Source organism: Protopterus annectens, chromosome 3.part0 (genome assembly GCF_019279795.1).
Source record: "Protopterus annectens isolate FY-2018-M chromosome 3.part0, PAN1.0, whole genome shotgun sequence".
NCBI lineage: Eukaryota > Metazoa > Chordata > Ceratodontiformes > Protopteridae > Protopterus > Protopterus annectens.
In genome coordinates this window covers 626,916,575-626,938,074 of record NC_056731.1, presented here as the reverse complement: position 1 = coordinate 626,938,074, position 21,500 = coordinate 626,916,575, and positions in this window count along the sequence as shown.

The following is a 21,500-nucleotide window of genomic DNA, read 5'->3' as shown; positions in this document are numbered from 1 at the left end:
TTAAAACGTGGATTATGCGTCACATCTTGGGTTGTGCCAAAATCTATTTTCAATTGTAGATTCCTAATAAACAGTCTCAAATCTATGATGGAGTCTACTAAATTACCATTACAGCTGGGTATAAAACTCAAGCCTTTCTCTAGTACATTTTGTTCATCACTAGTAAGGACTTTATTAGATATATTGATAACTAACGATTCGTGGTTCTCTCCCACATTTTCTTTAGGGTCGGGCCATGTTGCTCCCCCCCTGACCCTTTCCTCTTCTGTCTGCCTCTGCTTGCAGATCGTTGTCTGCTTACATAGGAATGTTGGGCTATGGGAAAAGGAACACTGGCCTTCTTACCTAAGTTCTCATAAGATGTGCTGGGTAGTACTTGACCAGTAATCTTCCTACGTACTACTTCACTATTCACCTTGTCAGTTGCCATATTATCCAGCTTAGAGTTCTCACCAATGTTAACTGCATTAGTAACTATAGGAGTATTAGATGTAACAAGACCAACACCATTGTCATTAGAAACCTGACTATCTATAACATCATTTAATAAAACATTATCAGTACAGGTATCAACCAACACATTCTCAGTTGTAGCAGGTAAAACATTAGTAACTGTAGCAGGCAAAACATTAGTTTCATGTCTTCCAGGCAAAGCTATCCTGTTATCAGGTAGCTGCCTAGGCCAAGTAAAGACATGGCAGTTATTAAAGTCCCTTAAATCTCTAAGTATTTTATTTTTCTTTTGTTCAAGTAATCGCTTTTCAAACAACATGACATTGTCCAGAACCCTCTCGAGTTTAGGATCAATTAAGTCACTAGAAAAACTATGTTTGATCTTGTCATACAGTGTATTAGCTCCATCTCTAAGGGTTTCCTCTTCAGGGGTAAAAAAGTTAATCAACAGTCTCATATAATTGAAGCTGAGTTCTAGGTTCAGTTTCTGCCATTGACACAACAGTTCTGGAAACTTGTTACCTGTAGTAGGCATTTTCAAGATCCTGAGGCCTCTCGGTACAATTTTCTTAGCTAGACAGGCCTCAAAGTGGTGTCTCTGTAACTGAAGTCTCTTTAACTTTAATAAATCGGTCTCAAGTTTAGCGAGGTCTTCAGTCAAGCTCATGTTATTAACATTATTATCTAGATTAGCATCAGGATTCAAAGTCGGTGCATAGTCCAACAAAGATTCTCTCTACCAGTCACACAAACTCTAAACCTTTCGGTCCTCTGAGCTGCAGCGCCCAAAACATTTGGTGTATATGGAAGTTCAATATTTTGTAGAGTACTTTCCGCCATCCTCTTCTGCTGGTGTGTGAAATTTAGAGGATAAATAACAAAGCAAAAAAAGGCCACACACAGCAAACAGAGCACGGTGCCCACACAGGAAAAAGTTCATAAACCAAAACAGTCATAAAAGTGTGGGTACCTAATGGCAGTTCAACTGGTTTCAGTTATCAGTTCTCACCACGTCACAGGAATAAAAGTCCTCTTCAGAAACACAGGTCATAAAGTCCTCTTCAGGAACACAGGTCATAAACTCTTTCAAGTATCCAAGTAAAACGAGACACGAAGTAAAGGATAATAATTTATTGTAGTTAGCGCTTTTACGTAGCTTCATCAGACTTTATACAAAATGAGAAATCTACTTATTTAAAAACTAATGAAACGAAAACCATTGGTCACAAATTATCCAATGAAACAGCAAGGTCATTAACTCATATCTAACACATGAAAAGCCTATGCTGAAAAATGCTGCAAACAGTTGCCTCAAAGCAATACTAAAAATATTAAATATATTGCCTAAAATACAATGTCATATAAACTACTGACATATATACTAACATTCAATATCTAAGCTAAAATCTGCACTAAACAAATACATATAATTAAAACATTATATATGGTGATTAATACGAACAACTAACATATAAACACCATTGGATGACAGCAACTCTAATGCAGCTGAGTTGCAAACATAAAATGAAAACAGTCTGAACAACAAGCGCTTCAAATACTGCAGCGTGCAGAAACACATAAAGTTCACATAATGCACTTAACTTATTTAAAATGTTGGATTATCTAAAATAAAACAAATATCACACTCTAGTTCATGATGTATCCAGGAAAGCAAAAAAGACAACATTAGGTAAACACAATAAAAACTCTAACTGAATACAAACGAAAACAGAACCATATGACAATAAAAGTCACTAACCTGAAAGCATAACAGCTTGAAAATCCATTCAAAAGAACCAGCATATATATATTTATATATATTTTGATTGCTAACTAAGCACCTTAATGTTACAGCAGCTCATAAATCCATTATAGAGAGCAGTTTGTGTTGGCTCTCACTCTAGCTTGCTAGACATTCATCATAGGGTGGTTTACATAATGTTAAAGTAACATAACACACACAATACTTTGACATATATAGAAGTGAAAGCATTGTGTTACAAGCTGTAACATACACTTAAGGTGTACATCAGCAGTAAAGCAGGTTAAAAAATAAATAAACCAAAAGTACACCATTTGACAAAAACTCACTATAGCAGCACACTCAATCGTGGCAGATATAAAGACTTCACTCTTGAATGCACGACTCTGCACTAGTCCTTAAACAGCAGTAACAAATAATACATAAACTCAATATAAATATATTAGATGGATATGCAATCAGCTCTATCTACCTAGGTCTCATAGTGGAACCCAAACGCTCCAAACAAGAAGAGGGGTATATAGGAAACATAACAGATAGTAACCAAATAACTATCAAGCAAAGCCCAAGAATATAGAACTATGTGAGAAATCACAACTAACTATCAATCCTTATCTAAGTCCCTACTGAGCAACTAACAGAAAAATACACACAAAAAGGGGGGGGTTGTGTGGGGAGACAAAGTCCAGGCTTATAAATATCCAGTACTAAACGACCGGAAGACATACTAAACTGCAGATCCAGAAAAGATCATAATTTCGGTCTACACACCCTTCTTTTCCTTAACATCGGTTTAATTTGAACTTTATCATTGAGTCCTGGTGCCTTGTCGGCTCTACATCTGATAATCCACCTTAACTCCTTTTCTAAAGTCAAATTTACCATATCACCACCTCTAATGTTCCCAAACACAGTTTGGAGAGCACAGAAAGTGAACTTATGCGTCGCATCAAACAACTGTACATGTTTTGCTAAGGCATTATGAGCCGAACTAACATGAATTTGATAAATATGCTCCCTTATGCGCTCCCTCAAAGTTCTATTGGTCTTCCCAATATAAAACGAGGGGCACTTGGTGCATCTAGCCAAATATATCAAATTACTACTACCACAATCGGTCCCAGTACTTAGTTTAAATGTGTAGCCTGTAGTGGGATGTACAAAACTCATCCTAGTATCTATATAAACACATTGTTTACACCTACCACAAATTTTAGTATTATCACTTTCTGTGCTCTCCAAACTGTGTTTGGGAAAATTAGAGGTGGTGATATGGTAAATTTGACTTTAGAAAAGGAGTTAAGGTGGATTATCAGATGTAGAGCCGACTAGGCACCAGGACTCAATGATAAAGTTCAAATTAAACCGATGTTAAGGAAAAGAAGGGTGTGTAGACCGAAATTATGATCTTTTCTGGATCTGCAGTTTAGTATGTCTTCCGGTCATTTAGTACTGGATATTTATAAGCCTGGACTTTGTCTCCCCCCACACCCCCCCATTCCCCCCCCCCTTTTTTCGTGTGTATTTCTCTGTTAGTTGCTCAGTAGGGACTTAGATAAGGATTGATAGTTAGTTGTGATTTCTCACATAGTTCTATATTCTTGGGCTTTGCTTGATAGTTATTTGGTTACTATCTGTTATGTTTCCTATATACCCTCTTCTTGTTTGGAGCGCTTGGGTTCCACTATGAGACCTAGGTAGATAGAGCTGATTGCATATCCATCTAATATATTTATATTGAGTTTATGTATTATTTGTTACTGCTGTTTAAGGACTAGCTTAGAGTCGTGCATTCAACAGCAGTGAAGTCTTAATATCTGCCACGATTGAGTGTGCTGCTATAGTGAGTTTTGTCAAATGGTGTACTTTTGGTTTATTTATTTTTAACCTGCTTTACTGCTGATGTACACCTTAAGTGTATGTTACAGCTTGTAACACAATGCTTTCACTTCTATATATGTCAAAGTATTGTGTGCTATGTTACTTTAACATTATGTAAACCACCCTATGATGAATGCCTAGCAAGCTAGAGTGAGAGCCAACACAAACTGCTCTCTATAATGGATTTATGAGCTGCTGTAACATTAAGGTGCTTAGTTAGCAATCAAAATATATATAAATATATATATGCTGGTTCTTTGAATGGATTTTCAAGCTGTTATGCTTTCAGGTTAGTGACTTTTATTGTCATATGGTTCTGTTTTCGTTTGTATTCAGTTAGAGTTTTTTTGTGTTTACCTAATGTTGTCCTTTTTGCTTTCCTGGATACATCATGAACTAGAGTGTGATGTTTGTTTTATTTTAGATAATCCAACATTTTAAATAAGTTAAGTGCATTATGTGAACTTTATGTGTTTCTGCACGCTGCAGTATTTGAAGCGCTTGTTGTTCAGACTGTTTTCATTTTATGTTTGCAACTCAGCTGCATTAGAGTTGCTGTCATCCAAAGGTGTTTATATGTTAGTTGTTCAGATTAATCACCATATATAATGTTTTAATTATATGTATTTGTTTAGTGCAGATTTTAGCTTAGATATTGAATGTTAGTATATATGTCAGTAGTTTATATGACATTGTATTTTAGGCAATATATTTAATATTTTTAGTATTGCTTTGAGGCAACTGTTTGCAGCATTTTCAGCATAGGCTTTTCATGTGTTAGATATGAGTTAATGACCTTGCTGTTTCATTGGATAATTTGTGACCAATGGTTTTCGTTTCATTAGTTTTAAATAAGTAGATTCTCATTTTGTATAAAGTCTGATGAAGCCTACGTGGCGGCTAACTACAATAAATTATTATCCTTTACTCGTGTCTCGTTTTACTTGGATACTTGAAAGAGTTTATGACCTGTGTTCCTGAAGAGGACTTTATGACCTGTGTTCCTGAAGAGGACTTTTATTCCTGTGACGTGGTGAGAACTGATAACTGAAACCAGTTGAACTGCCATTAGGTACCCACACTTTTATGACTGTTTTGGTTTATGAACTCCTGTCCTGTGTGCGCACCGTGCTCTGTCTGCTGTGTGTGGCCTTTTGCTTTGTTATTTATCCTCTAAATTTCACACACCAGCAGAAGAGGATGGCGAAAGTACTCTACAAAATATTGAACTTCCATATACACCGAATGTTTTGGGCGCTGCAGCTCAGAGGACCGAAAGGTTTAGAGTTTGTGTGACTGGTAGAGAGAATCTTTGTTGGACTATGCACCGACTTTGAATCCTGATGCTAATCTAGATAATAATGTTAATAACATGAGCTTGACTGAAGACCTCGCTAAACTTGAGACCGATTTATTAAAGTTAAAGAGACTTCAGTTACAGAGACACCACTTTGAGGCCTGCCTAGCTAAGAAAATTGTACCGAGGCCTCAGGATCTTGAAAATGCCTACTACAGGTAACAAGTTTCCAGAACTGTTGTGTCAATGGCAGAAACTGAACCTAGAACTCAGCTTCAATTATATGAGACTGTTGATTAACTTTTACCCTGAAGAGGAAACCCTTAGAGATGGAGCTAATACACTGTATGACAAGATCAAACATAGTTTTTCTAGTGACTTAATTGATCCTAAACTCGAGAGGGTTCTGGACAATGTCATGTTGTTTGAAAAGCGATTACTTGAACAAAAGAAAAATAAAATACTTAGAGATTTAAGGGACTTTAATAACTGCCATGTCTTTACTTGGCCTAGGCAGCTACCTGATAACAGGATAGCTTTGCCTGGAAGACATGAAACTAATGTTTTGCCTGCTACAGTTACTAATGTTTTACCTGCTACAACTGAGAATGTGTTGGTTGATACCTGTACTGATAATGTTTTATTAAATGATGTTATAGATAGTCAGGTTTCTAATGACAATGGTGTTGGTCTTGTTACATCTAATACTCCTATAGTTACTAATGCAGTTAACATTGGTGAGAACTCTAAGCTGGATAATATGGCAACTGACAAGGTGAATAGTGAAGTAGTAGGAAGATTACTGGTCAAGTACTACCCAGCACATCTTATGAGAACTTAGGCACGAAGGCCAGTGTTCCTTTTCCCATAGCCCAACATTCCTATGTAAGCAGACAACGATCTGCAAGCAGAGGCAGACAGAAGAGGAAAGGGTCAGGGGGGGAGCAACATGGCCCGACCCTAAAGAAAATGTGGGAGAGAACCACGAATCGTTAGTTATCAATATATCTAATAAAGCCCTTACTAGTGATGAACAAAATGTACTAGAGAAAGGCTTGAGTTTTATACCCAGCTGTAATGGTAATTTAGTAGACTCCATCATAGATTTGAGACTGTTTATTAGGAATCTACAATTGAAAATAGATTTTGGCACAACCCAAGATGTGACGCAATCCACGTTTAAATCTACCAGTGTATATATGCCTCAACTAAGCCCTTTAGTAGATACTTATGCTAAACTGGTAGAAAATGATATTTATACATATTTTGATTTTAACCACAGGAAGAACTACAGGAATAATCTAAGTTATAAACAGAGGAAAGCATTGGATGAGTTAAAACTAGATGGATCTGTAGTCTTTAGACCAGCCGACAAAGGGGGCTCTTGTGTGGTTATGAACCAACCAGATTATGTTAGGTGGATGCGTGAGATGTTGGGAGATGTGAAATTTTATAATAAAGCTACAATGGGAGAGATTACTGAAAAAGTTTTCCAAATATATGATATGTTAGATGATTTAGTTTTGAACGGCTTACTTAATGATGAGACATATGACTATTTGAAGGTTAAGAATCCTCGTATACCTAAGACCTCGCTAAACTTGAGACCGATTTATTAAAGTTAAAGAGACTTCAGTTACAGAGACACCACTTTGAGGCCTGCCTAGCTAAGAAAATTGTACCGAGAGGCCTCAGGATCTTGAAAATGCCTACTACAGGTAACAAGTTTCCAGAACTGTTGTGTCAATGGCAGAAACTGAACCTAGAACTCAGCTTCAATTATATGAGACTGTTGATTAACTTTTTTACCCCTGAAGAGGAAACCCTTAGAGATGGAGCTAATACACTGTATGACAAGATCAAACATAGTTTTTCTAGTGACTTAATTGATCCTAAACTCGAGAGGGTTCTGGACAATGTCATGTTGTTTGAAAAGCGATTACTTGAACAAAAGAAAAATAAAATACTTAGAGATTTAAGGGACTTTAATAACTGCCATGTCTTTACTTGGCCTAGGCAGCTACCTGATAACAGGATAGCTTTGCCTGGAAGACATGAAACTAATGTTTTGCCTGCTACAGTTACTAATGTTTTACCTGCTACAACTGAGAATGTGTTGGTTGATACCTGTACTGATAATGTTTTATTAAATGATGTTATAGATAGTCAGGTTTCTAATGACAATGGTGTTGGTCTTGTTACATCTAATACTCCTATAGTTACTAATGCAGTTAACATTGGTGAGAACTCTAAGCTGGATAATATGGCAACTGACAAGGTGAATAGTGAAGTAGTGCGAGGAAGATTACTGGTCAAGTACTACCCAGCACATCTTATGAGAACTTAGGTACGAAGGCCAGTGTTCCTTTTCCCATAGCCCAACATTCCTATGTAAGCAGACAACGATCTGCAAGCAGAGGCAGACAGAAGAGGAAAGGGTCAGGGGAGCAACATGGCCCGACCCTAAAGAAAATGTGGGAGAGAACCACGAATCGTTAGTTATCAATATATCTAATAAAGTCCTTACTAGTGATGAACAAAATGTACTAGAGAAAGGCTTGAGTTTTATACCCAGCTGTAATGGTAATTTAGTAGACTCCATCATAGATTTGAGACTGTTTATTAGGAATCTACAATTGAAAATAGATTTTGGCACAACCCAAGATGTGACGTACAATCCACGTTTTAAATCTACCAGTGTATATATGCCTCAACTAAGCCCTTTAGTAGATACTTATGCTAAACTGGTAGAAAATGATATTTATACATATTTTGATTTTAACCACAGGAAGAACTACAGGAATAATCTAAGTTATAAACAGAGGAAAGCATTGGATGAGTTAAAACTAGATGGATCTGTAGTCTTTAGACCAGCCGACAAAGGGGCTCTTGTGTGGTTGTGTACCAACCAGATTATGTTAGATGGAGTCGTGAGATGTTGGGAGATGTGAAATTTTATAATAAAGCTACAATGGGAGAGATTACTGAAAAAGTTTTCCAAATATATGATATGTTAGATGATTTAGTTTTGAACGGCTTACTTGATGATGAGACATATGACTATTTGAAGGTTAAGAATCCTCGTATACCTATTATACAAGGTCTCCCAAAGTCCATAAATCTTTGCACAATCCTCCTATAAGCCCCATTGTTGCTGGACAAGGCTGGGCTACTGAGCCCGTTTCTATTTATGTGGAATATTTCCTACGCCCTGTGGTTGATCTTAACGCAGTTATTCTTAGAGACAGTAAACAGTTTTTGTTAGACTTATATGATTATACTAAACAACTTGATGACAATAGAGAATATTACCTGGTGACACTGGATGTTGTCAGTTTATTTACAGTTATTCCCAATGATCTAGGTGTTTCCAGTGTCTCTGATTATTTAAGCCGTAAGTCACAATATAGTATGGTAAAAATAGATCTGCTAGCACTATTCCTTGAAACTATTCTTTATTCCAATTTCTTTCTTTTTGGCGAAGATCTTTTTTTGCAGAAGGATGGCGTAGCTATGGGCACTTCTTGTGCCAATAGCTACGCCAATCTTGTTATGGCAAAATGGGAAGAGGAATTTATATTGCAGAACCAGCTTCATGACAGACATAGGCCTTTATAAAAGATTTGTGGATGACCTTTTATTATCTGGCTTGGTGATGAGAGGAGCCTTCTGGCTTTTATGATTATATTAACACATCCACGAATTTTTGAAGTTCACTTTGAATTATTCACGTGAGCAAATTTCTTTTTTAGATGTTAATATACATAGATTGGATAGTGGCCTCTTGAATACTTCTATACATCGTAAGTCATGCCATAAGAATACTTTTTTACATAGAGGGAGTATGCACCCTAAATATGTATTTGACAATGTGATGAAAGGTCAGCTGATGAGAGCCTCTAGGCTTAATGCCTCAGAAGGCTATGTTAATGAAGTTAGCTATTTGCGGCGTAGCTTCACCTCGAGAGGCTATGCTCCTTTTAAATTTGAAGAAGTTTTGAGAGAGGTAGATAACATCAGATCTGATAGAGCTAGACCATACTTTTTGGAACCAAGTACAACTAGCCATGATGCATTGGAAGTGACCAATAATGAGATACGAGCCTGTATGTTCTTCACCAAAGATGTTGTGTTTCTTAGGGAGATAATGGAGAGGCATTGGGATGTTTTGTTATTGGATGACAAGGCAGGCCCCTTAGTAGGGACCCAACCTAAGTTTACTTTTAAAAATAAACCTAACCTGAGAAGGATTCTCTGTGGCCCTAAGAATGTTTTACATTAGAATAGTCATATACAACATGAGTATAATACTAAAATTTGTGGTAGGTGTAAACAATGTGTTTATATAGATACTAGGATGAGTTTTGTACATCCCACTACAGGCTACACGTTTAAACTAAGTACTGGGACCGATTGTGGTAGTAGTAATTTGATATATTTGGCTAGATGCTCCAAGTGCCCCTCGTTTTATATTGGGAAGACCAATAGAACTTTGAGGGAGCGCATAAGGGAGCATATTTATCAAATTCGTGTTAGTTCGGCTCATAATGCCTTAGCAAAACATGTACAGTTGTTTGATGCGACGCATAAGTTTACTTTCTGTGCTCTCCAAACTGTGTTTGGGAACATTAGAGGTGGTGATATGGTAAATTTGACTTTAGAAAAAGAAGTTAAGGTGGATTATCAGATGTAGAGCCGACAAGGCACCAGGACTCAATGATAAAGTTCAAATTAAACTGATGTTAAGGAAAAGAAGGGTGTGTAGACCGAAATTATGATCTTTTCTGGATCTGCAGTTTAGTATGTCTTCCGGTCGTTTAGTACTGGATATTTATAAGCCTGGACTTTGTCTCCCCCCACACCCCCCCCATTCCCCCCCCCTTTTTTCGTGTGTATTTTTCTGTTAGTTGCTCAGTAGGGACTTAGATAAGGATTGATAGTTGTGATTTCTCACATAGTTCTATATTCTTGGGCTTTGCTTGATAGTTATTTGGTTACTATCTGTTATGTTTCCTATATACCCCTCTTCTTGTTTGGAGCGTTTGGGTTCCACTATGAGACCTATGTAGATAGAGCTGATTGCATATCCATCTAATATATTTATATTGAGTTTATGTATTATTTGTTACTGCTGTTTAAGGACTAGCGCAGAGTCGTGCATTCAACAGCGAGTGAAGTCTTAATATCTGCCACGATTGAGTGTGCTGCTATAGTGAGTTTTTGTCAAATGGTGTACTTTTGGTTTATTTATTTTTTAACCTGCTTTACTGCTGATGTACACCTTAAGTGTATGTTACAGCTTGTAACACAATGCTTTCACTTCTATATATGTCAAAGTATTGTGTGTGTTATGTTACTTTAACATTATGTAAACCACCCTATGCTGAATGCCTAGCAAGCTAGAGTGAGAGCCAACACAAACTGCTCTCTATAATGGATTTATGAGCTGCTGTAACATTAAGGTGCTTAGTTAGCAATCAAAATATATATAAATATATATATGCTGGTTCTTTTGAATGGATTTTCAAGCTGTTATGCTTTCAGGTTAGTGACTTTTATTGTCATATGGTTCTGTTTTCGTTTGTATTCAGTTAGAGTTTTTATTGTGTTTACCTAATGTTGTCTTTTTGCTTTCCTGGATACATCATGAACTAGAGTGTGATGTTTGTTTTATTTTAGATAATCCAACATTTTAAATAAGTTAAGTGCATTATGTGAACTTTATGTGTTTCTGCACGCTGCAGTATTTGAAGCGCTTGTTGTTCAGACTGTTTTCATTTTATGTTTGCAACTCAGCTGCATTAGAGTTGCTGTCATCCAAAGGTGTTTATATGTTAGTTGTTCGTATTAATCACCATATATAATGTTTTAATTATATGTATTTGTTTAGTGCAGATTTTAGCTTAGATATTGAATGTTAGTATATATGTCAGTAGTTTATATGACATTGTATTTTAGGCAATATATTTAATATTTTTTTAGTATTGCTTTGAGGCAACTGTTTGCAGCATTTTTCAGCATAGGCTTTTCATGTGTTAGATATGAGTTAATGACCTTGCTGTTTCATTGGATAATTTGTGACCAATGGTTTTCGTTTCATTAGTTTTTAAATAAGTAGATTTCTCATTTTGTATAAAGTCTGATGAAGCCTACGTGGCGAAAGCGCTAACTACAATAAATTATTATCCTTTTACTTCGGTGTCTCGTTTTACTTGGATACTTGAAAGAGTTTATGACCTGTGTTCCTGAAGAGGACTTTTATTCCTGTGACGTGGTGAGAACTGATAACTGAAACCAGTTGAACTGCCATTAGGTACCCACACTTTTATGACTGTTTTGGTTTATGAACTTTTTTCCTGTGTGGGCACCATGCTCTTTTTGCTGTGTGTGGCCTTTTTTTGCTTTGTTAGTTTTTCTTATGTTGATCCTGCCTTAGTTCCGTCATTGACTTTGAGTAGTGGTTTGGAAAAATGTAAGGAAAAAAAACATGTTGTTGGAATATTGCTTGCTACTAGCCAGCAAAAGAGCGGATCATGCAGAAGGGGTGAGACCCATCTCCACTCTCTCTTCCCATGCTTATCACCCCTGTAGTTGCAAGATTCTTCAATGAGCTTCACTGGTGTTTCCTTTTACTAGGATGAAAAGCAGTTTGACCAGAGCAGGTATATCTAAACATTACTGACAGTCTTAAACACATCTGCACTCATGTTAGTCATTTGAAATCATATTGATACCTCTGGGTTACATGGCAACAACCAGTCCACACAGAAAGTTATGTTCATTCCTTGTTGCCTAACACATGATGATAATCTCCTGTCCAGCCCATGACAGTGTTAGAGGTTTGAATTTGTAAGGCACTGGAAATGCAAACACTTTTATCAAGAGATAGAGGCTAAATTATTAATCAGTTTCACTGCTGGCAGTATCAGAAATAAACAGTTTACATTAGACATTTGAACTGTAATGATTAAGTCTGATATGTTGGTCATAATGAATTCTAACTAGAATACAAATCAAGTCAAAATAAACTTTATCGTCATTCAATCTACACCACAGTGTAGCTGAATGAAATTGTGTTGCTTTGTTTCCAGTGTAAAGACATACATACAGAAAAATATTTTAGTAAAAAAGTAATTTGACTTAAAAAAAAAAAAAAAAAAAAAAAAAAAAAAAATATATATATATATATATATATATATATATATATATATAACTAGATAGAACAAGATACAGATATTGCACAACGTGTATATTGCATTCTCTTGGATTTCTCTTATCAGGGTACAGGTAAGAACAAACAGAATTACACATTCAGTATGGACATTGACTATCTATATTGCACTCATATTAATTGTACAAAATTAGTGAAATTACTATTCCTAATCAGGCAGATATATATGTTCCTAGGTGACTGGGGGGGGGGGGGTGAAGGAGTTGTCTTTCTTCTAGTTCGCCTGTCGGCAGAGTTTAACAGTCTAATGTATAAGGGGGAAAAAAACTGTTGTTTAGCCCGGAAGTCTTGCAGTGCCTGTTTCTGTATCTTCTACCCAAGGGTATGCGAGAGAGCATGCCATTTGTAGGATGGGTAAGGTCATTTGTTATCCTTTTGTCTCTTCCTATGCAGCGAGTCTCACGCAAGTCTTCCAAGGGTGTAAGTGAAGAGCTTATGATTTTCTCTGTTGCCCTTACAACTTGCCTGAAAGCTCTATGGCTATAGACATTACAGTTCCTATACCGGACTATGATGTTGTTGGTTAGGATGCTCTCGATGGTGCCTCCTGTAGAATGCTTAGAGGATGGACATGATAGGTTTGTTTTTCTCAGTTTCCTTAAGAAGTTTAACCTTTGCTGTGCTTTTTTGACAGTGTAATTAGTATGCTCTGATCAGGACATGTCCTCTGAGATGTGTATTCCCAGAAATGTTGTGCTCTTGATCCTCTCCATTGAAAACCCTTTCATCTCTAGAGGTTTAGGGACAGAATTCCTCAGTATGTCTTACAAACAAAGCTATACAATGCCATATATGTGATGACTTTGGAAGTGTTGAGATGCATTTTGATTCTTTATGAAGTGCATGATTTCAATAAAATTATTGAGAAAAAGATAGTGAACCTGCAATTTCTAGTACCAAATCAATATGGCTTTGTGAAAAGTATATCATGGCTATTGAACCTAGTTGATGTCTTTAAAAGAGTCTTAGTGTGTGTGTGTGTGTGTGTGTGTGTGTGTGTGTGTGTGTGTGTGTGTGTGTGTGTGTGTGTGTGTGTGTGTGTGTGTGTGTATCACTCGCGTGTTTACTAGCTGTAATGTAATTAAAATGGCCATCACACAGACTGTATGTGAATGTCACAATAATTTCTGACTAGCCACTAAGAACTTCGCTGCACTCAAAGAATGGATATTTCAAAGATGATGCTACATTTAAAATATCACAGTGCATTTTCAATAGGGAGCCTCAACCTTTACTGAGACACAAATCTACAGCAACTAAGATTTTTCACAGTGGTAATTTCTTCTTACATCTAGTAACCTAACTGACCTGACACAGTCCACAAACTGGAAACAGCTCCATTGTGTATTGGGTCTGCACCAACAGCACAGATGCCATTCCACCTTAGCAAAACCATCTATATTAAGTGACCATCAAATTTATTTTATCAGTAAAGACATAAAACTACAAGGAAACAACATCAGATGTAACACTTTAAATAAAATGAAATAATCGGAAATCCTGGCCAACGCAAAATGTTCTTTAAATGATTACAATGCTCCCTTGTAGGATCTGATAAACATATTGTCATAACTGCAAAATACATTTTCTTCTCTCAACAGCAAGCATACTCAATACACATCGGCATCCATCATGGCTAACACCAAAAAATATGGGAAGTCTTTGCACTTTGTACATCATATTGAAAAAAGTGCAAATGTATTCATTTTGCAAGATGTCACCAATACTTCTGCATTAGGAACCTGAATAAAATGCTAAAACAACAAAGCAAAGGTAATTTATCAAAAGAATAAAAGCCAATTTTACTGATAGCAACCTAAGTACTTTCTGGAAAGATATTAACAACCTGGCAGTTAGACACATGCAGCAGGCAGACATCTCTCTAGACATAAACAGTGTTCTGCCATATGAGCTAAGCAGCACTGCTGATATCTTGGCTCACTTCCTTGGCCAACAGTCTGATTTTACCCTGCTTTGTACTGGTCATTCAGCAGTCAGAGTCATGTTTTACAGTGGTTATCAGTATTACCCTGCCTTGTACTGGCCATTCAGCAGTCAGAGTCATGTTTTACAGTGGTTATCAGTATTACCCTGCCTTGTACTGGCCATTCAGCAGTCAGAGTCATGTTTTACAGTGGTCATCAGTATAACCCTGCCTCATACTGGTCATTCAGCAGTCAGAGTCATGTTTTGCAGTGGTTATCAGTATTACCCTGCCTTGTATTGGTCATTCAGCAGTCAGAGTCATGTTTTACAGTGATTATCAGTATTACCCTGCCTTGTACTTATCATTCAGCAGCCAGAGTAATGTTTTACAGTGGTTATCAGTGTTGGCCTGCCTTGTACTGGTCATTCAGCAGTCAGAGTAATGTTTTACAGTGGTTATCAGTGTTACTCTGCCTTGTACCAGTCATTCAGCAGGCAGTCATGTTTTACAGTGGTTATCAGTGTTACCCTGCCTTGTACCAGTCATTCAGCAGGCAGTCATGTTTTACAGTGGTTATCAGTGTTATCCTGCCTTGTACTGGTCATTCAGCAGCCAGAACCATGTTTTACAGTGGTTATCAGTCTCTGAAGTGAATACATTCCTCTGTGAAATACCTAGTGATGGGCTGGTATCCTAATAACACTTGTACAAAGAAATCCTTTGTGTCTGTGACACAGGCATTGTTGAGGAGCTAAAACATGTATTTAACATGCTCTGTGTTCTAGTGTCTTTTTTTGAGCTGTGGAAAGAGCTTTCATAACAGTTCTGCATAAAAAAGGCATTAAGATACTTTTGAATACTTCAGACTATTTTCACGTCTACTTTCATTGACAACACATAGTACAAACACCTTCACTCCACTTTTCAGTGACCAACTATTTTCACGTCTACTTTCATTGACAACACATAGTACAAACACCTTCACTCCACTTTTCAGTGACCAACAACATGGATATGGAAAGATTCATAGCACTTGCACTTCCCTTGTACTTTTCATTGACACCAATGTAATGGCAACAGAGAAGGATGTGATGATAGGTGTAATTTTTCTTGCTTTCACATAAGCATTCACTTCATTGCAATAATCTGCTTTCTGAGATGGTACTATATGACCTCAGTCTAAGGGAACTAAGCTAATTTAGAGGTTATCTGAAGGACAGAACTTTCAGAGTAATAACTGGCAAGTTCTGGTTCTCACCACAGCCTATACAGTAGCATGTCCTGTGCATTTAGTGCATTTAGTATAGAGGCCTTCTCCTTATCTCACTCGTGCACTTTCTGAATGTGTTGCAGAGGTCAATGATATTCTCTATAGAGATGGCATGATATTGAAAGTTTCACATTAGTGATATAATTTCAGAGATTATCAGTTTCTGACAGATGTATGCCACTTATTACATCAATCTGGCCTAAAGGTCAACCTTCAGAATAAATTAATAAATAGAAATAGCCATCTTGTTTGAAACCCACCACAGAGATTTGCCACATGAGACTCACCCCAAGATTTAATAAACTCCATGTAGGAACAGTGGATGTCCTACACAGAGTGTACTGTGGCCGTGTCTGCAGCTCCCCCCTAGGCAGCGCACCTTGCATATTAATGAAGGCACACTTCTGCGAGAGAGCCATGTAACATGGTTACAGAATCAGTGTAGGGGGTGTGTTATAGTGTCCGCAGATGAGTAGCACACCCCCTGCAATCTTAAAGTGCCGGATGGTACTTAAACAATAAAGTGAAACACATTTAAATAATTTTTTGTGTTTGCACAGCGCGTGCAGTTAATTAGTTAGAAAAGGTCATGTGTAAGCATAGTTAAACAGGTTTGTGTGGTGAGGTGCTCATCAGTGCTTAAACGTAACTGAGAGCTATATAGAACTGTATAGCTCTAAGCACCTAATCCTCGGTAGCTGAATGGTTAGAGTGATGGCTTCTTATGCAGTAGGTGCATGGTTTGAATACAGGCTGTTCAGCTTTTTACATGCGATAGGGAAATGGTTCACATTTTTTTTTTATGTATACATTGACATTTGTCAACCAGGTTAGTCTGGCTGGACCAGAAGCCCATATTCAGTGGAGACCCAAGGATAAAAGCCCCAGTTACACACAAGAGTCCAGTACAGCAAAGTTACACTCCAAGGTAATGTAGTGAAATACATATGTTTAGGAGATATAAAGTAAAATGGATACAAATAATAATAAAGTATCATTAATGAACAACTAGTTTCTATAATCTTTTTTTTTAAACTCTGGTTTGCCCATAGCTAAGCTCTGCTAAGCATTGCTAAGCCAAGCCAAGCAATGCTTAAACATGACTTGTTTTAGCAGTACTTAGCAACACATAGCACCACTTAGCTGGTTTGAGCACTGATAAGGAATGCCCATTTAAGCAGTCTTCAGCTCAGCTAAGCTGGTTTGTGCACCGCTAAACATTGCTAAGCATGGCCAATTTAAGCACTGCTTAGCTAAGCTTAGTGGGTTTGCGTGGTGCTAAGCTTTGCTTAGCATTTTTAAAAATGGTCCAATGGCAGCAAAGGGAGAGAAAACCGCCTTAATTAAGCTGAACAGGTGGGAATACAGCCAGAGTTTAATCACAGCAGGAGCTATGACAAGAGTTGGACAGGGTGTGTGCTTCTGGGTACAGTGCTGGGGCATTTTGAAATCCAGTGTCATGGTTGGGCTTCTTGTCAAAGACCATAGTGACTGGCTGCTGCAGGGCCAGTACCAGGGCTCTGAATACAAGTTAGAAGCCTGGGACTGGCTGGCAAGTGACTTCACCACTGCAACTGGAATCTCCCACACTGGTGACCAGGTGCATCAACATTATAATGACCTGAAATAAAGGAAGGGGGAGCTACTGGCAAGATGGATCCAAGATGCTCAGGACCACAATGCCCCAGAAGTATGTAAGTATAGGAACGATTGAGTTACCAAATTCTAGTATGAATATCTCATAGACAGGTACTCATACATAATGGTGTGTTTTCCCCCCTCAGCTGCAGAGGAGAGGGCTCGCATCTTGGAGGCCCATGCAGGGCGGTTGGCCAGGATGCACCGAGAGTGTGATTAGTACAGATATATCTTGCAATATGTAGTAATCTAACCAAGAAGAGTACAGTAGTAACTGCCAGTAGGTATAGTCTGTTGTGAGTGTACTGCAATGAATGTGTACATAGACCTGGACTGATATAAGTGAGTATTGCCAGGTACAGTTCAATACAGATGAAAGCATGAAACACGCTACTACTATGGAAAGAAAATTAATACATAATTAATGATGTTTGGGAATAACATGTGCATAATGTATAAATAATACATGTTCTGGTAATAAAGTGCACTGGCATTGAAAATCTGAAGGTAATAAAATTAACTGCATTCCTAATCTACAGGAAATACAGTACAACTGCCGTCAGAATTATGATGAAATAAAGGTAGTACTGCATAGATTGTGTAATAACAGATGTCTTCCAATGCCTGCATTATTTAAAGTGTAAAACAATAACGATTGCCAGCTGTATACCAGTCACTGTGTCATCTCACCCTCAATAAATCTGTGTTCTGCCAATTGTTGTATGTATTCTGGGCTGTTGTTCAAGAAATCAAATATTGCAGGTTTTGTGAAGTAAACATGGGTATAACACCATGCAGTGACCGAAGGTTGGCCAGTAAATAACTGTTACTCTAAATGTAGATGTGGAGCTGTACTATAAGATATAATGCAATATATTTGTTCTGTACTAAGATCTGAACCTTGAGCAATACTGTCTAAGAGATTATAATGTGGTTCTCCCAGGATTGTCTTGTGTTAACCTTTGCATTTCAGCTATATGCATCCCTGAATGCAGGTATGCTGATTCAGGCAAGTATGAAACTGTGATAGCTGTAGACTGCAAATATACATCTGCAAATGTACATGGATCAGGTAGGAAACCCAGCACTCCGATACGGTGTTTACAGATCACACATATTCCCATCCACTAGGGGTTAATTGTGTACACCTGCATTCCAAATATTAATACACAGTTCACCTACTATCTCTGTCATGCATGAATCTCATGCATGTATGTTCAACTGTCACTGCAGTCTTGTGTGACACTCTACCTATATTACCAGGTCACACTTTGTCACCAGGTGAGTTTCAAGTACATATCACTCAATCAAAACACAGCAGTGGCTCACTAGTTCAGTGTGATAAGCAATATATATGTTGTTTATTTTGCCACACACAGACCGGGGTTTGAATCCAGGATCAGGTACTAAGATATATGTATAGTAACAGACAAGTAGTACTGACCATTATAGAAATGGTTATGTATTGTTAACAGATATTCTCCCCACAGGACTTACAGGTAAATAAATGTCTGTATTAGCTGTATGAAGGGTATACTAATGTCTGTGTCCAGATGTAGTAGTGCGTAAACAGCATTTCTCAGCAAGGTGATAAGATTCCATTAAATACAATGACATGAAGTACAGTACTATTCCAAGTTAATAAGACAGATTAAATGGTCTATTGTTGGTACGGCTGTATACATGGTGCATCTGCGAATGTCTGCTGATAGTCTAATCCCATGCCTGCCAATGACGGCAGTATAACTATAAACTCTCTGTATTGTGCACGATACATGCCTCTCAAGTGTCACACTGTCACAGATAGTGATCACTGCTGCCAAAAACTTTGGACACAGATATAAACCCAGTTGAAGTATGCCAGTAGCACACTCACACAACATCAGTGCAGAGTACACCTTGGTAGTCATATATGTTCCCCTGACATGTAATAGTCCTCTGTAGTTATGTACATGTAAGTGTTATAGTTTGGCCAATACCATCCCATCCACATAGCTTGAGAGGTATGTATGTGCTACAGAAGCTATAGGGCACTTGTATACATAAAGTAAGGGCAGACCTGTAGAGTATTGAGCAGTATTGTTGTCAAAACTATAGCCTATACAGTTGGTAATGAAATGTATTTTTCTCCCCCCCACCCCTTATCTGCATCACAAATTATTATTGTTATACTACGGGTATGGTTCCATTTTCACATATGTTGTTCTCAAAGCCTAATGTTAGGCCTTGTGTTTTATTATTGTTTATATATTACAATGGTTACATACTAACATATCTTGTTGAAATACCAATGTTGTTTGCCTTTTGCCATAACTGTTACTGGCATGCTGTTACAATAGTGACTGTTATTCCATTAATGCCTGTGTTCTGTATGCTATGCAATTCTATTGTTCTGGGTTCATTGGAACACCGATGTATGCTGTTATAACTAACGTTAAAATGTTCTGCTCATGACTAACCAATGCACTTTGAGACATCTCAACAATAAAGCATGATTGGGTAGGCCAGTTCCAGCAGATCCATCTATGCCACCTCATCTGGTTGTGGCACCGGGTCTCAGCACATTTGGAATCCAACCTGGAGCTGCCTCGTCTGCTGTTTCTGCACCAGCCATTAGTGGAACCACCTCAGGGGATGGGGCCTGTTCCCCCTGGACATAGGCACAAAGAGGATGTGGTCACCCAAAATCAGTTTCCAGGAATGGTGTTCAGGATTATCCAGTGCAATTTTGAATGACCGACTATGCCAGATCAAGGGCAGACTGGTACACCTGGAGGGGCAGGCCAACCCCGGCATGCAGCCCCCAGCACAGCCACCTTTGCGGACATGAAGGAGCAGTGGTGAGTGCCCATGGGTGGGGAGCTCAGTCCCACTGTTGCCATCTGGGGGCAATTGGTCCTTGGATTTCCAAACACCCTCTGTGTCCAAGGTGTTTACCCCCTTCATGTGTCATACACCACCCCTGTCTGCTGTCTTATCTGCCTTGTCTGTCTACAAATGCAACCTCAACCTCTCCTACCCAACTTACCTCCCCAAATGTACCTACAACCCTTCCCCAACATTCCACTCTCTCCTTAAAAAAGGGCATCTGTCCCACAAAAAAAAATCACCCCATACATAGCTCTCCATTTGGACCCCACATACACTGTCAATAATCAATCATCCCAGCAATTAATCAACAAAGTTATGTCACCCACACCCCTCCCTGTGGGATGTGAGGCTCCAAATTCCAAATTGTCCACAACATGCACAGCTGTTGCTGTACAAGACATGGAGAACTATAGTACTTTCCTACACCCATCCTGCACATCCCTACCTGTCTTTTATATTGTTTCCCCACCCCTGCTTGACCCATGTCACCACTTTTCTATCACCCTTTTTTATTTATTTTTTTGGAAATAGCGGGGGCTTAAGTGCTGCTTAGCATAGTGGTGCACCATGCAAACCCACGCAAACCCACTTAGAACTGCTTTAATAACATTAGCTGATTCTGACACTGTTATGCACATCAGTAAAATAACTACCACTGCCAAGTCTCAAATCCAGGACTCTCTGAGGTACAACATACTGCACTAGCCCACTAGCCCAACTCAGCTCTGGAAAATAGCTTCTGTTTCTATAAATATATTATGCATTACAGTGATGTCACATCAGCAAAAATATATGTCTCTGCCAAGTATTGAACTCAGGGCACTCTGAGCTATAGTGTAGTGCATTAGCCCAGTAAGCCAACTCAGCTCTAGTGAACAACTGGTGTTTCTCTAAATATATTATGCATTACATTGATGTCACATCAGCAAAAACACACACCCCTACCAAGTATTGGAACCAGCGCCTTGTCAACTAAAGCACAGTGCATAAGTCCACTAGGCCACTCGGCTGTGAAGAAACCCTGGTGTTTTTACAAAGATATCCTGATTGTCAGTGACTCGCTACTTCTGCATTTAATGGGATAAATGACAGTGTACTTGAGCCTGTGATGCAGACACCGAACCAGTACACAGCCAAATACATATTGATGGATGTACATGAGGCCTACAA